The sequence below is a fragment of the Chelmon rostratus genome, chromosome 4 (assembly GCF_017976325.1).
Source record: "Chelmon rostratus isolate fCheRos1 chromosome 4, fCheRos1.pri, whole genome shotgun sequence".
Lineage (NCBI taxonomy): Eukaryota > Metazoa > Chordata > Actinopteri > Chaetodontiformes > Chaetodontidae > Chelmon > Chelmon rostratus.
Genome location: NC_055661.1, coordinates 1,289,708 through 1,305,284, shown reverse-complemented (window position 1 = coordinate 1,305,284; position 15,577 = coordinate 1,289,708).

The following is a 15,577-nucleotide window of genomic DNA, read 5'->3' as shown; positions in this document are numbered from 1 at the left end:
TGGCTCCACCACAACCAGCTGCAACCAGATATTAAATGCTTCTTATGTGTGAATGCATCGGAAATGCGATACATATGATCAATATGCATTTAATGTTGCTTCCACCCCTCACAATAGAGTGATACCATTCTTGTTTTTGTGGGTTGGTCTCACTCAGGGGATAAATACTTGAACCTAACACCATTGCATTGGACTAGAGCTGTCCTATCTAGTCTGGTTGAGTACGAACTGATGAAGCCTGCTCGGATGAGAGGCGAAATGTCTTCTAAGACAAACTGACGAGGTCCAGTTGCGAACGATTGAATGCCCTAAAGCTTCCAAAGCAGCTGCTCTGCTCCTCTGTGTGTACTTTCACTCTTGATACCTAAGCACTGCTTGTGCTGATAATAGGTTTTTTGTTTTGTTTTGTTTTTTTTATAATAAAGTGCTTAATAAAGCTTTATTGGATGTGTAAATTCTCCTCTCAAGCAGCCATCTTGAATCACACATGCACTAATTGAGGTAACAATTTGCATCAATTTTTTGGGTTAATTTGCTTCCATATATTGAGTATGAAATAACTGAAATAAAAAGCTATGAAATACTTTAATTAGGTTAAATTAACCTCACATTTATGTATGTATTCAACAGCTACTTACTCAATAAAATTGGGTAAAATTATCATGTAATTCCTAGAAGGTAATACCTAATAATTACTAATAAAGGTTATTATCAGTTAGTAACCATTACTTATTCAGATAAGGTAAGATTTACCCCCCATAAAAGACTTTCAGATGGTTATTATCTCAATGTTTTTAATCCATAAAATCATCATAAACAATACAGAGTAAAGTGCAATACAACAGCGTCACACAACATTTCACGTAATGAACCTGTTTTATAACTCACTAAACTAACAGCTTCAAATGTTGTTTCTGGATAATAAACATCAGCCACAGCCAGGACGAAGATGAGGGAAGACCTGGAGAGGACAGTATAAGAGGTGGCAGAAGTATGAAGACGTCCAGCTGAACTGAGCATGGCTGATGTCACCTGGGGACAGATCTGGTAGAGCAGATAGATAGATAGACAGATAGATAGATATACTTTATTTATCCCAAGCTGGGAAATTGCAGAAGGGGGACCAGAAACAGTTTTTTTATGCACAAGGATCTCATATTCTACAGCAAGTGGTTTGACTATTTCATTTCTTGACCATGCCAACAAATCCATACCAAATAGAAAAAATACATCATGTTGAAATGAATCAGTTTCTCCTTGAATTAATTTTGTGAATGAAACAGAATAAGATGAACTAGAAAATTCCCTCTGGGAAATTTTGAAAGGGACACAGTGTGTGTTTAAGCCGACAAAATTATCTACGTTTTAAAGTTTGAATGAAGTCTGTAGGAGAAACTACGGCGAAGCAGCGGACAATTGAAAAAGGCTGCAGTTTGAGTAAACAGCAGATATCATAGATAGGTAGTCAGTCCCTGATTAATGAATTGCTCTCAGCTGTGCCTATGGGTTCAGCCCAGAGGTTGCCATGACAACTTGAGTGATTAGAAGCAGGCACTATGCAGAGAGCAGGCAGTATGCAGTGAGATTTGGGTTCTGCGCACCTCCTAAACAAATCCCCCCCAGGAGAGAACCGTACCTCCTATCAGAGTGTACTATAGATCATCTGACTCCCGAGACCTTCCTGAGTCCGAATATCATCTCGTTTTATTCCTGAGACAACAACTTTTCTTTTTATGGCGATCTAAAGACAGGAGGCATTTCTGCTTTTCTCACAAAACAGCTCTGAATTTTTACATTGGAGTCAATGGAGAGCTGGAGGGAGCTGGCTGCACAAAAAGCCTCGCTATTTAAATTCAGTAAGTCTCTCAGCTTTTTCAAAAACATCACAAGAAAGAGGACAAGTGTATGTGTCTCCTATTCACTGTTTGGATTTTACGGCAATTTTAGAAAACAATTTCAGGCGATTTCTCACCGGCTGTCTCACTCTAAGTGATGACATCACCCACTGTAGGGGGAGAGATTCTGAGCATTTTTTGAGAAACTTGATGGTCTTCAGATGGTCGTAGCTCGAAAACCATAAGAGATATCAAAAAATGTGCAAGGTTCATTTTGAGCAGACAAAATTATCTACGTTTTAAAGTTTAAATGAAGTCTTTCGGTAAATGTATGCCTGAGCTACAGACGTTTGAAAAACTCCAATTTCAAGCTTTATTTTTTCGCCTGTCCCATTCATTTCTTATGGGAAATTTATAAATAAATTTGAGAAAAGTAATAGCACCGAGTCACTGGCGCGTTTCTTCTTTCTTCTGCCCCGTGTCCCTAATAAGAAGAAACGCGCGGGATAGTAATAAGTGACTCGGGACGTTGCCCCGTGTCCCTAATAAGAAGAAACGCGCGGGATAGTAATAAGTGACTCGGGGCTACGCCCTGAGTCACTGGGGGGGGGCAACGCCCCGAGTCACTGGCTGCTGCAGCAGAGCTATTCACTCCTTCACTCCTACAGCTATGAAATAGCTGGCTCCTGCAGCTATTTCATAGCTGTAGGAGCCAGTGACTCGGGACGTTGCCCCGTGTCCCTAATAAGAAGAAACGCGCACGCACACACACACACACACATTCAGACATACATATACCAGACACATCTCCATGTAGGAGCTGGTTGGGCTGCTTGTGTAGTTCAAGCAGACACACACACACACAAACAGAAGAAGACACACACATAGGCAGTCACACACAACGACAGATACATAAACACACACACAGACAAATGCATAATGAAAACCCCATCCCCCCGCCCCCTTGTTAACGCCGTTAGCTCTATTAGCTCTGTTAGCACCGTTAGCTCTATTCGCGCCGAGTCACTGGCGCGTTTCTTCTTTCTTCTGCCCCGTGTCCCTAATAAGAAGAAATGCGCGGGATAGTAATAAGTGACTCGGGACGTTGCCCCGTGTCCCTAATAAGAAGAAACGCGCGGGATAGTAATAAGTGACTCGGGGCTACGCCCTGAGTCACTGGGGGGGGCAACGCCTCTGCTGCAGCAGCCAGTGACTCGGAGCGTGCTCCGTGTCCCCCTTTTATACAATATATCTTTAATCACAGAGGTATACACACGCCTTTTGATTCGATTTATATTGATTTGATTTTTATTTGATTTTAATTGATTGATTTTTATTGGATTTTAAATGATTGTTGCATCAGATTCGTACTGATTGATTTGTATCTGATACTTATTGATTTTTTTTTTTATTAAATTTCATTTGATTTGTATCGAATTGTTTGTTGCTTGTTTGTTTGTTTGTTCACCACTAATCCAGGATGCTGCCATAGATGTGGAATATTGTTGTTTAAATTTGAAATGGCCAATTGAAAGTGTAGGTTCAATGCAGGTTTGACTTTTGAGGTTCTGCAATGAGGTTTTTAGGTCAGCGTGCGTGACACTTCCTCCAGGGCAATCAGTGTCATTCAGATAGACAATCTTAAGCCTTGTTGCAGGCCGGCCCTTTGACGCAATGGAATTAACTGCAAAGGGCTGAGGCGAGGACTGGTCCAAGGGCTGGGACTTAGTTGAAATAGGAGGCAAGCAGGTGGGCCCTGATTTGTACCTACATTCACCCTGCTTCTGTGTTTTGTCCTCAGAGGGGGGCAGGGGCGAGGGCTGAGGTGAGGGCTGAGGCGAGGACTGGTCCAAGGGCCGGGACTTAGTTGAAATAGGAGGCACGCAGGTGTGCCCTGATTTGTACCTACATTCACCCTGCTTCTGTGTTTTGTCCTCAGAGGGGGGCAGGTGCGAGGGCTGAGGTGAGGGCTGAGACGAGGGCTGGGACTTAGTTGAAATAGGAGGCAAGCGGGTGTACCCTGACAACTTGAGCTTCTTCAGCTCCCCTGTGAGCATCTTGTTCTCCTCTTTCAATCGACTATGGTCTGCCTTGTAAGCACTAAGTTCTCCCTCTGATGCCATGAACTTACTCTTGAAGTCTCTCAAGGCCCATTGGGACTTTTGGAGCTTCAACTTTGCATCATTTGGCTGCTGAGCCAATATTTGCTTCAGATCCGCAATCTCTTTGTCCTTTTCCTCCAGGAATTGTTGGATCTCGTTCTGACAGGGCTGGCTGGACAGCATATGGCGATAGGAGGGGGAAGCTCTTGCTTTTTCCTTAATTTTCTCTCGATGCAATATCATATTAGAGATCCGCAACCTCTGTTTCCTGTCAGCGTTGCCAAGGTTAAGGATAAGTGTCTTGTTCTCGATCCTGAGACGCCCGTTTTCCTCAACACATTCTCTGACCATTTGTTCATGTCTTGACTTGGCAGCTTCATTGAGGTTGATCACCTGTTGCTGCTGTATTATCGTCGAGCTGCAGTGCGCTATCTCTTTCTCCAATTTTTCCTTCAGTGCAACCATCTCGCTCATTTCTCTCTCTAGCGACAGTTGTTTTTCACTAGCAGAAACTATAGCATTCTCCAGTGCTCTCTTCGTTTCTGCCACTTCATGCCTCAGTTTTACACGCACTTTCTTTAAAGAATGATATTTCTTCCCAAGCTGACGCAGCTTTGAAGTATTTTCCTCGATCTCACAACTGTGTTCTCTGATTTTCTCATTCAGTTGTTCAGAAGTTGCTTTCATCAAATTTATTTCGTCTCGAGCTCTGACTAAGTTGTCATTTTGGAGGGCTCTCTCAATCTTTAAAGTTTCAGTCTCAGTTATATGCCTTTTTAACCTGGTCTCGTATTCCCTGACCAAATTCTTAAGATCAACTACTTCCCTGTCTCTTGCCATGGCATAATTGGCTCTTTCTTTCTCCTTTTCTTGGAGTTTCAGTCTTAGGCCTTTGTAGTTGTTGAGTTCACTTTGCATCTTTTGGATGGTGTTTTGATGCCTCTCATTCTCCTGTATTTTATTGTCTCTGTCCAGTGTTAGGGAATTTACAGTTTGCTGTAGTTGGGCCATCTTCTGTTCCAGTAGTTTATTTGCCATTGAATGATGCTCTATCACATTTGCCAACTTCCCGTTCTCCCTTGTCATTCGATATATTTCCTCCTTGTAAGCATTAGCTTTTTTTTCATGTTGTTTGATTTGCTTATCATTTTTGTCATTTTCCATTTGGGCCTTCTGATACATGGCAGGATAAGGTTCCAACTCTGTCACACGATCCTCCAGAAGTTTTTCTTTTAATCGAAGTTTGATTAACTCATTTTTTGTCTTTTCGTGTTCCAAATGGCTGCTTTTTAACTGTTGCTCCAGTTCTTCTGTTTTTTTCATGGTGGCATTTTTTTGCCCTGTCAACTCCTGCACCTGGTGATGCAGTGACCGCACTTTCATGGTCAGTATTTTGTCTTCCTCATTTGTGCTGCAGAATTTTTCGAACTCCTTCTGTGTTAGTTCTTTCTGCTTAAGCTCCAAGGCGCATTGCTTTTGAATTTCCCGTAACTCCAGCTCAAGAGCATAAATTCTGTGCTCTAAAACTCTTTTTTCACGAATTCCCTCGATCTCTTTATTTTTAAGATCGGTTTTGGTCGTCACGTATTCACGCCTCATTTGGATCTCACGAAGCCCCAGATCGTTGACTATTGTACATAGCCTAACACTGGCAATGTGCGTCACAAGCTGTTGTCATGACAACACAAGACAACACTGAAAATTCATTTTTTTAAAATCAAGGCCAAACATGATGGCAACTACAGAATCATGGCCATCACGTTATTTTTTAATGTTCTTTATACATTAAAAAATAACCCTCTCACTGCGCAGCGGCTCTGAAAGTAAACACGTACGTTGCGTAGCAACCGCCTCTCACTGTGTGCAGACCGGCAGACAGGAAAACTTTACAGATATTCAATCATGTCAAATGTGAAATCACGTTTAATGTGGAGAAGTGACGGGATATCCCAGACCTGAGAGAGACGTAGCTGGAGACAGAGTTTGGTTTACCGCTGTTATTTTGTTCTAATGGATAAGTCCCGCAGCAGCTGATTTCTGCGTTCAGCGTCATACATTAAAACATCTGTCTCCACTAAGCAGGGTTTTAGCAGGTCGATCGTCCATGCTGTGTTTTTCTTGATGTTTTTTTCGCTTCAATCTGGTCAGTCTCTGTGTCCTCAAGTCGCTTGTGCCTATTACTTCTCCTGTCGGTCCAGCGTTGTTCTTTTCTCGTCTTTTTTGCTGGGGACATGTCATTCTCCAGCCGCATGTCAAGTGTTTGGTCCTCTCCAAACAAATTAAAAGTAATGTCTGCAAAATGCTTCATATTTTGCCACTCAAATCAGCTGGCACTTTGTTATTGAGCTCGGTACATTAAGGCAGTGTTTCTCAATCCTGGTCCTGGAGTACCACTGCTCTGCATGTTTTAATTTAGTTGTTTCCGTGTTCCAACACACCTGATTCAAATGCTCAGCTCCTTACTGGGCTCTGCTGAGGCCTGGGGTGGATCTCATTTCTCAAAATTGTCGTTTCCTCGCTCCTCGCTCCTCGCTCGAACCAGAAGTACTTCTGGTCCACCATCTTGCCGGCCGTCCCAAAGCGCAAATTGCGGCTCCGAGGAGCGAGGATCGTGGAGCGATGAGGGCCCTCGGAGGAGCTATGAGCGAGGATACATCAGTGCATCCTACCCGGAAGTCTATCAACTGAACAGTATGGAGACTCCACCGCCACAGCTGTCACGTTTGAACGAGGTGGAGGAGAAAGCGCGCTAGTGTCAGTATCCTGCTGTGAATGGCTGTAATTCAGATGAGCCTAACAACGCTACGTTCCCCAAAAGAGCGTTAATACAAGAACATGAGGATCCGTCCCGTTTCAATCACGTAAGAGATGATGTATAGCAGGGACGATAGGAACCTGCTCACTATTATCCCGCTTAGAACCCTGCTCACTACTAAAGCGTTCAACAAAAAGTGACACAAAATAGTGATTAAAACACATTTATTGATTTAAAATGAATCTACTCTCGTCTCTCGCCGCTCTCAGTGCGCAGCGGCTCTGAATGTAAACACGTACGTTGCCTAGCAACAACCTCTCACTGTGCGCAGGCCGGCAGGCAGGAAAACTTATTTCTTTACAGATATTCAGAAATCATGTCAAATGTGGAAAGTGACGGGATATCCCAGACCTGAGAGAGACATAGCTGGAGAGTTTGGTTTACCGCTGTTATTTCAACCGATGGATAAAAGTCCCGCAGCAGCTGATTTCTGCGTTCAGCGTAAAACATCTGTCTCCAGTTTTGTCTCCACTCAGCAGTCTTTTATCTACAACCTGTTCTAACACTAACACGTCGGCCTCTCGTCACTCGTTCTGCGTGTTATCTGAGTGAAATAATGTGTTTCATGGCTCGGAGGTTTCTCTTCACTGACAGCTCTGAAATGTGTCTCATTAAACAGGGACAGAAGACACAGCGAGGCTGATAAAGTTCAGGTCAGAAAATGACCACCTGTTCACCTGGAAGAGGCGTCCAGCCAAGAGTGAACTCATTACTTCTCATGTGTGTTAATAAAAGTGTTTCATATTTATTTGCTAGTGCTGGGGACTTTTTTTAATAATGTAAAGTATAAAATAAATATATCGAGGGCGGGGGGAGGTGGGGGTGTGAGTGGGTGGATCCCATTTCTCAAAATTGCATCCTCGTTTCCCTCACTTGCGTCTTTTCCTTGCGTCTTAGTCCCTCCCACCAGGGATGCATGAGAGGACGCAAGGAAACCACGCAAGGAGAGAAGAAACGAGGGGTGGATCTCATTTCTCAAAATTGTCGTTTCCTCGCTCCTCGATCCTCGCTCGAACCGGAAGTACTTCTGGTCCGCCATATTGCCGGCCGTCCCAAAGCGAAAATTGCGGCTCTGAGGAGCGAGGATCGAGGAGCGAGGAGGGCTCTCGGAGGAGCTATGAGCGAGGATACATCAGTGCATCCTACCCGGAAGTCTGTCAACTGAACAGTATGAAGACTCCGCCCCCACAGCTGGCACGTTTGAACGAGGTGGAGAAAGTGCGCTAGTGTAAATATCCTGCAGTGAATGGCTGTAATTCAGATGAGCCTAACTTAAAGTTACGTTCTCCAAAGAGCAATAATACAAGAACATGAGGATCTGTCATGTTTCAATCACGTAAGAGATGATGTATAGTGAGCAGGTTCCTATCGTCCCTGCTCACTATTATCCAGCTTAGAACTCTGCTCACTACTAAAGCATTCAATATAAAGTGACACAAAATAGTGATTAAAACATATTTATTGATTTAAAATGAGTCTACTCTCGTCTGTCATCGCTCTCACTGCGCAGCGGCTCTGAAAGCAAAACACTTACGTTGCGTAACAACCGCCTCTCACTGTGCGCAGGTCGGCAGGCGGGGAAACTTATTTCTTTACAGATATTCAGAGAAATCATGTCAAATGTGGAGAAGAGACGGAATATCCCAGACCTGAGAGAGACGTAGCTGGAGACAGAGTTTGGTTTACCGCTATTATTTCTACTGATGGGTAAAAGTCCCGCAGCAGCTGATTCCTGCGTTCAGTGTCAGACATTAAAACATCTGTCTCCAGTTTTGTCTCCACTCAGCAGTCTTTAATCTACAACCTGTTCTAACACTAACACATCGGCCTCTCGTCACTTTTTCTGCGTGTTATCTGAGTGAAATAATGTGTTTCATGGCTCGTAGGTTTCTCTTCACTAACAGGTCTGAAATGTGTCTCATTGAACGGGACAGAAGACACAGCGAGGCTGATAAAGTTCAGGTCAGAAAATGACACCTGTTCACCTGGAAGAGGCGTCCAGCCAAGAATGAACTCATTAATTCTCATGTGTGTTAATAAAAGTGTTTCATATTTATTTGCTAGTGCTGGAGACTTTTTAACAATGTAAATATAAGTATGAAATGTAAATATATCGAGGGCGGGGGGCGGTGGGGGTGTGAATATAACGGTAACTGCAGCAGCTCCAGCTGTGTCGCGTCATCAGAAACAGACGTCGCTTCACGTGACGCTTCAGAGGAAAGGACGTCTCAATTCTCATAAAACATGTTTCCTCGTTTTATTCTCTCCTTGCGTGGTTTCCTTGCGTCCTCTCATGCATCCCTGGTGGGAGGGACTAAGACGCAAGGAAAAGACGCAAGTGAGGGAAACGAGGATGCAATTTTGAGAAATGGGATGTACCCGAGGAAATATGTTTTATGAGAATTGAGACGTCCTTTCCTCTGAAGCGTCACGTGAAGCGACGTCTGTTTCTGATGACGTGACACAGCTGGACCTGCTGCAGTTACCGTTATATTCACACCCCCACCGCCCCCCGCCTCGATATATTTACATTTTATACTTATATTTACATTGTTAAAAAGTCTCCAGCACTAGCAAATAAAAATGAAACACTTTTATTAACACACATGAGAATTAATGAGTTCATTCTTGGCTGGACGCCTCTTCCAGGTGAACAGGTGTCATTTTCTGACCTGAACTTTATCAGCCTCGCTGTGTCTTCTGTCCCTGTTTAATGAGACACATTTCAGAGCTGTCAGTGAAGGCAAACCGACACTGCCATGAAACACATTATTTCACTCAGATAACACACAGAACGAGTGACGACAGGCTGATGTGTTAGTGTTAGAACAGGTTGTAGATAAAAGACTACTGAGTGGAGTTCAGTTGACAGACTTCCGGGTAGGATGCACTGATGTATCCTCGCTCATAGCTCCTCCGAGGGCCCTCATCGCTCCTCGATCCTCGCTCCTCGGAGCCGCAATTTTCACTTTGGGACGGCCGGCAAGATGGCGGACCAGGGACACATGAGTCGACGAGGAGCGGGTGATGGAGTCTCAGTGAGCTGACTGCACCAAGCCCTACGACATGAACCAAAATTAAATCATGCTAAGAAGAGCAACCACCTGAGAATTGAAAGTTACCCGAACTGAGAGTAGACACGACAGAAAGGAGACTAAAAGTTTTTTTCTGAAGCTTCCTGGCCCTGACGGGTGACTGCCCTGCAAAACTAGACCAAACCTTTGTCTCTGTTGGACTCATGAAGTGAAAGCCATTAAGGTTGTTTCCAAAAAAGAAAAAGAAAACCAGAGGTTTACTCGTCTGTCACCCTCACTTTCCCGGCTGCTGAGCAGAAATGAACAAAGACTCTGCCATCACGATGCACTCATGCACGCAAAGCCTTAGAAAGTCAACTCGAGGTTTTAGATGACTTACTCACCTGCGACAACCCATCTACAACACCTGATGAAGACACTGTAGATAGACGGCCCGGAAAGAAATCCAAAAAATCGTCCAGTAAAAGAGAGGGCGAACAACCTGTGACAAACTCTGCATTAATGAACAGTGCTGGAGAGAATCGAAAGAATGCAGGAGGAATCCCTTAGAAGAATGCAGTCTCTTGAAACCACCGTCAAAGACAACACAAAAACAATTAAAAGTGTTACCGACTCTCTGGAGTTCCTGGGGAAGCAGGTGGAAGATGTGACTCTACACGTGGACTCCCTGCAGAGCCAAGTTGAAACGCTGGAGAAAGAAAACGCGGAGCTTCGCGACAAATGCAGTAACCTGGAGGCTTACCAAAGAAGATGGAACCTCCGAGTGGCCGGGATCCCCGAGCGAACCGGAGAGGATATCAAGAAATCCATCATCGACATCCTCGGCCTGGTCTCCCCTGACATCGCTGAGCAGCTGCACTTCTCTGTGGACATTGTCCACAGGCTCGGACCCCGCTCTGCGGACCGTCACTCCAGCCGCCGCATCATAGTGCAGTTCCTGTCGCGCACCCACCGGGACAAGATCTGGAGAGATGCGCAAACCTCTCAGCTGCTGAAGGAGAGGAAAATCCAAATCTTCGAGGACCTGACCCAAGAGACTAAAGATGCCAGGAACAAGTTATGGCCGCTGGTGGAGCAGGCGAGGAAGAAGGGAAAGAAGGCCGGTTTTAGAGGTGCTCATGCCCTCATTGACAGTAAAAGGGTCACTGTGAATGACATGAAAAATGACACACTCAGACAGTAGACGACCCCCCTTTCCCTCTTTGCCCTTTTCTCATAAAGAACATTTGTCATAATTTAATTTCTCAATTGAATTATCGCTTTAATTTGGTACTCAAGTGATCTACCCTAACTCTCACAGTCCAGGTGACCTGGCTCTGGATCAAGAATGACTCTTTTTACAGGCAGAATATGTCGTAGAAGCCTGGTGCTCTTTTTGTTTTGCACTCATCCTGAGAGAGGTGTGTGAGTGCCCTGTTTTTAACTTTAAGATGAGAGGGTTCATGGGTTTTTGCGTTGTTTTTTTGTACTTTATATTTGCCGACTGCAGGAGACATAGAAATAAAGGCCCTAATTATCAAGATGAGAAACATGAAGGCTAATTTGAGATTTCTGATTTAACTGCTTAATGTCTTTATCAGTGGTTTCACTTAACACCAGAGGCTTACATGATAATCTAAAATGCAAAGCACTGTTCTTGTTCATCAGACAGCAAAAGTCAGATTTCTCTTTCCTACAAGAATCACACTCAACCATAGATGATACCAAATTTTGGAAAAATCAGTGGGGAAATGACTTATGGTTTTCACATGGCTCAGAAAGATCAGCAGGAGTAACCACCCTGAAAAATAAATTTGAAGGGGCTGTATTACATTCTGAGAATGACGTAAATGGTAGATTTCTTATACTAATCATTACATTTGATGACATTATAGTCCTTCTGGCCAATGTGTATGGTTATAATACATAAAAATGATAATGACTTCCTGTTTGACACTCTGGGTTCACGGTTTACATTCTGGTTATCTAAATATCCAAACTTGTTGTTTGTCGTTGGTGGTGATTTTAATGTTACGGTAGACGACTCTGTAGATAGGTGGCCCCCCAATAATAGAACGAATTCTCTTTCCAATGTCATCTTATTTATGCAGAAATTTCAACTTGTAGATATCTGGAGAAAAAAGAATCCAAATACTAAATCCTATACGTGGGCCAATAAAACCGGTACCTGCAGATCACGAATCTCAAGCAGTCTGGATGAAAATAATATCCATGTTAACATTCTGACTACCCCGCTCACAGATCATAAAACTATTAATCTTCAAATTAACTTTAAACCCAATGCCAGTACCTACAGGAATTCATACTGGAAACTCAACAACTCGGTCTTAAAACATAAAATAGTTACAGAAAAAATTCACTTTCTAATAAAATGTTACTGGCAGAGGGCGCAGAGTGAGAAATGTTTCCAAAAAAACTGGGAATTACTGAAGTTCGAGATAGCGAAATACTTAAGACAGTATGGATCTTCCCTAGCCAAACTAAGAAAGGAAGAAGAAACAAAAGTAGTTACCAAAATTGCCACTCTCACTCAATGTATGCCTGACAGTCTAACAGAACATGAAAAACAAGAACTAATTGAGCAGCAACTCAAGCTAGACGAAATCTACACAGTTAAAGCAGAAGGAGCTTATGTGAGATCCAGAAAGCAATGGCTGGAAGAAGGGGAGCAAAACACAGCATATTTTTTTTAGGTTAGAAAAGTCACGCGGCAGAGCGAACTGCATTCAGAAACTTAATATAGATGGAGCTGTCACAGATGATCCACAAAAGATATCTAACCACTGCTCAATGTTTTATAGGAACTTGTATAAATCACAATATGATGAAAATGCAACAAAATACTTCTTTGGACATCTCTCTCAGCTCAAATCTATTAGCTTCGACCAAAGGGACCTCTGTGACAAACATGTAACCGTAGAAGAAGTCAGATCGGCCATTCAGCAACTTCAATAAATCTCCAGGAACTGACGGTTTGACATCTGAATTTTTCATAACATTTTGTGACAAACTCGCCCCCTTCCTCCATGCTGTATTCAGACTTGTTCTGGATCTTATTGATTATGCTGAATACTGCCCTGATGACAGCTTTATGTTATTTCTAGACTTTCGCAAAGCGTTTGACACGATTGAACATAAATTCATGTTCCAGGCTCTACAGAGATTTGGCTTTGGTAAATACTTTTGTTCAGCAGTAGAAACCATGTATAAGAAAGCAAACTGCTCAATTAAAATGCACACAGGTACTTCTCCACATTTTGATTTAGGTTGTGGAATCAGGCAGGGTTGTCCTGTATCACCATATTTATTTCTGATATGTGCTCAGTTGCTCTCTGACTTTATTAAACAGAGCCCCATCAAAGGGATAGCTATAGCAGACACGGAAATCATCATCAGCCAACTGGCAGATGACACCTCCTTATTTTTAAAAAATGCCTCACAAATTTCAGTTGCTATTAACCGAATTTCAGTTTTTTCCAGAGCATCCGGACTTCACCTAAATCTCAGTAAGTGTGAACTGCTCCCACTCAAAAACTGCAATAGTACATCTATCTCCAACATACCTGTAAAAGAGTCTGTCACTTATCTGGGAATCACCATCAACAAAAACGCAAGCACCAGGTGCCTGATGAACTTTAATCATATCATAGAAAAGACACAGAAAAAATTCAACTCCTGGCTCCAGAGAGATCTGTCCCTCCAGGGCGGCTTCTCTTAGCTAAAGCAGAGGGCTTATCTCGGCTTACATACACAGCAATGTCTTTAGATGTAAACAAACAGACCATTGCAGCTGTAGACAAAATTCTTTATAACTTTGTGTGGAAAAACAAAATCCATTATATCAAAAAATCAGCCATAATAAATTCTCATAAAAAGGGAGGATTTAACTTTCTTGATTTCTCCACCTTAAATAACACGTTCAAAATCAACTGGATCAGACAATTCATTAGAAACCCAACATCAATCTGGAACTTCATTCCCAACTACATATTTTCTAAAGTGGGCGGGCTTAATTTTTTGTTACTCTGCTCTTACAATATGGACAAACTTCCCATAAAATTAGCCAACTTTCATAAACAGATACTTCTTTCTTGGTCTCTGATTTATAAACATAACTTCTCCCCCCATAGATACTACATTTGGAACAATAGGGACATACTACACAAACACAGATCACTGGTTCACCCATGGCATAATTTTAGTCAGTCAGCTCCTCAGACCAGATGGCACATTGTTATCATACCCAGAATTCTTAAATAAATATACATTTCCCATCCCTCCGAAAGAATACGCAATAGTATTTGATGCAGTACCCTCTGGTGCAATTATGCTGTTCAAAAGTGTTGCGCTGCCTGAAACTGACCCACTACCTCTGGAGCCTGTGCAGACAGAAGTCGGTCGAATCTGCTTTTCAGTGAAAAAGAACAACAATCGAACTGTACGAGCACTGTTCCAAAAATACATTGTCAGTACTCCCAATGCCGTATCATACTGGAACAATACATTCACAAATCTGATTTGGAAAAGCATATGGTCTCTCCCTTGCAAATATTTAATCACAAATAAAACCAAAGAAGTATCCCTCAAACTCATTCACCGAATCTACCCTTCCAATTTATATATGCAAAGATATAAAAAAAACATCAGCGAACTCTGCTGCTTCTGTAAACAGGCTCCAGAGGATCTTCACCACCTCTTCTGGTCATGTCCCCACCTGCAGATTTTTGGGTCAAATCTCACTACCTTCATCCGTCAGCATATTGACAAAAACTTTGCTATGGACTGTCAAAATGTATTGTTTGGTTTCTTTTCAGTCCCACCCTCCCAAATAGACCGATATTACATAATTAATTTGATCTTATTTTTAGCTAAGGCTCATATTCACAACCGGAAATTCACCAACCAAATACCATGTACTTACCGTCTTGAAAGGGAAATCAAACAATACATTAATACAATTACTCAATCTAAAAACAAGAAAGCCATAAAGACTCTAGAATTACTTTCTTTGTTTTCGTGTTTCTAAACTGATTTTCTATTGGCCTGTAAAAGATATACTGTATATTCTGCTTTCTTTTCCTGCACTTTTTGACTTCATGTAACATTTATTTGAGACTTCCTTATTTGCGCATGTAACCATCTCACTCCCTAGTTTTTCTCTGTTGTCAACGTGAACAACATTAATAAAGGAAAAAAAAAAAAATGGCGGACCAGAAGTACTTCTGGTTTGAGCGAGGAGCGAGGAAACGACAATTTTGAGAAATGAGATCCACCCAGTATAACGGTAAACGCAGCAGATCCAGCTGTGTCGCGTCATCAGAAACAGACGTCGCTTCACGTGACGCTTCAGAGGGAAGGACGTCTCAATTCTCATAAAACATATTTCCTCGTTTCTTCTCTCCTTGCGTGGTTACTTTGCGTCCTCTCATGCATCCCCGGTGGGAGGGACTAAGACGCAAGGAAAAGACGCAAGTGAGGGAAACGAGGATGCAATTTTGAGAAATGGGATGTACCCTATAACTTGCAGGGCAGCTGTACTCCAGGACCAGGATTGAGAAACAGTGCATTAAGGGATTGTTCCTTTAGTCTATGACTGTTACCTGAGCAGGGGCCTGTTGCACAAAACTAGGATAAGGGATTAATCCAGGATATGTTGGTTATCCTGGATCAATTTATCCTTGATCTGGTTGCACAAAAGTGGGATAAGGGGAAGTGGGATATGTTTTGATATAAGTTGCCATGGAGATGTATTCTGTGGAGCTAGCCTGCTCCAGACCAGGCTAAGTTCCA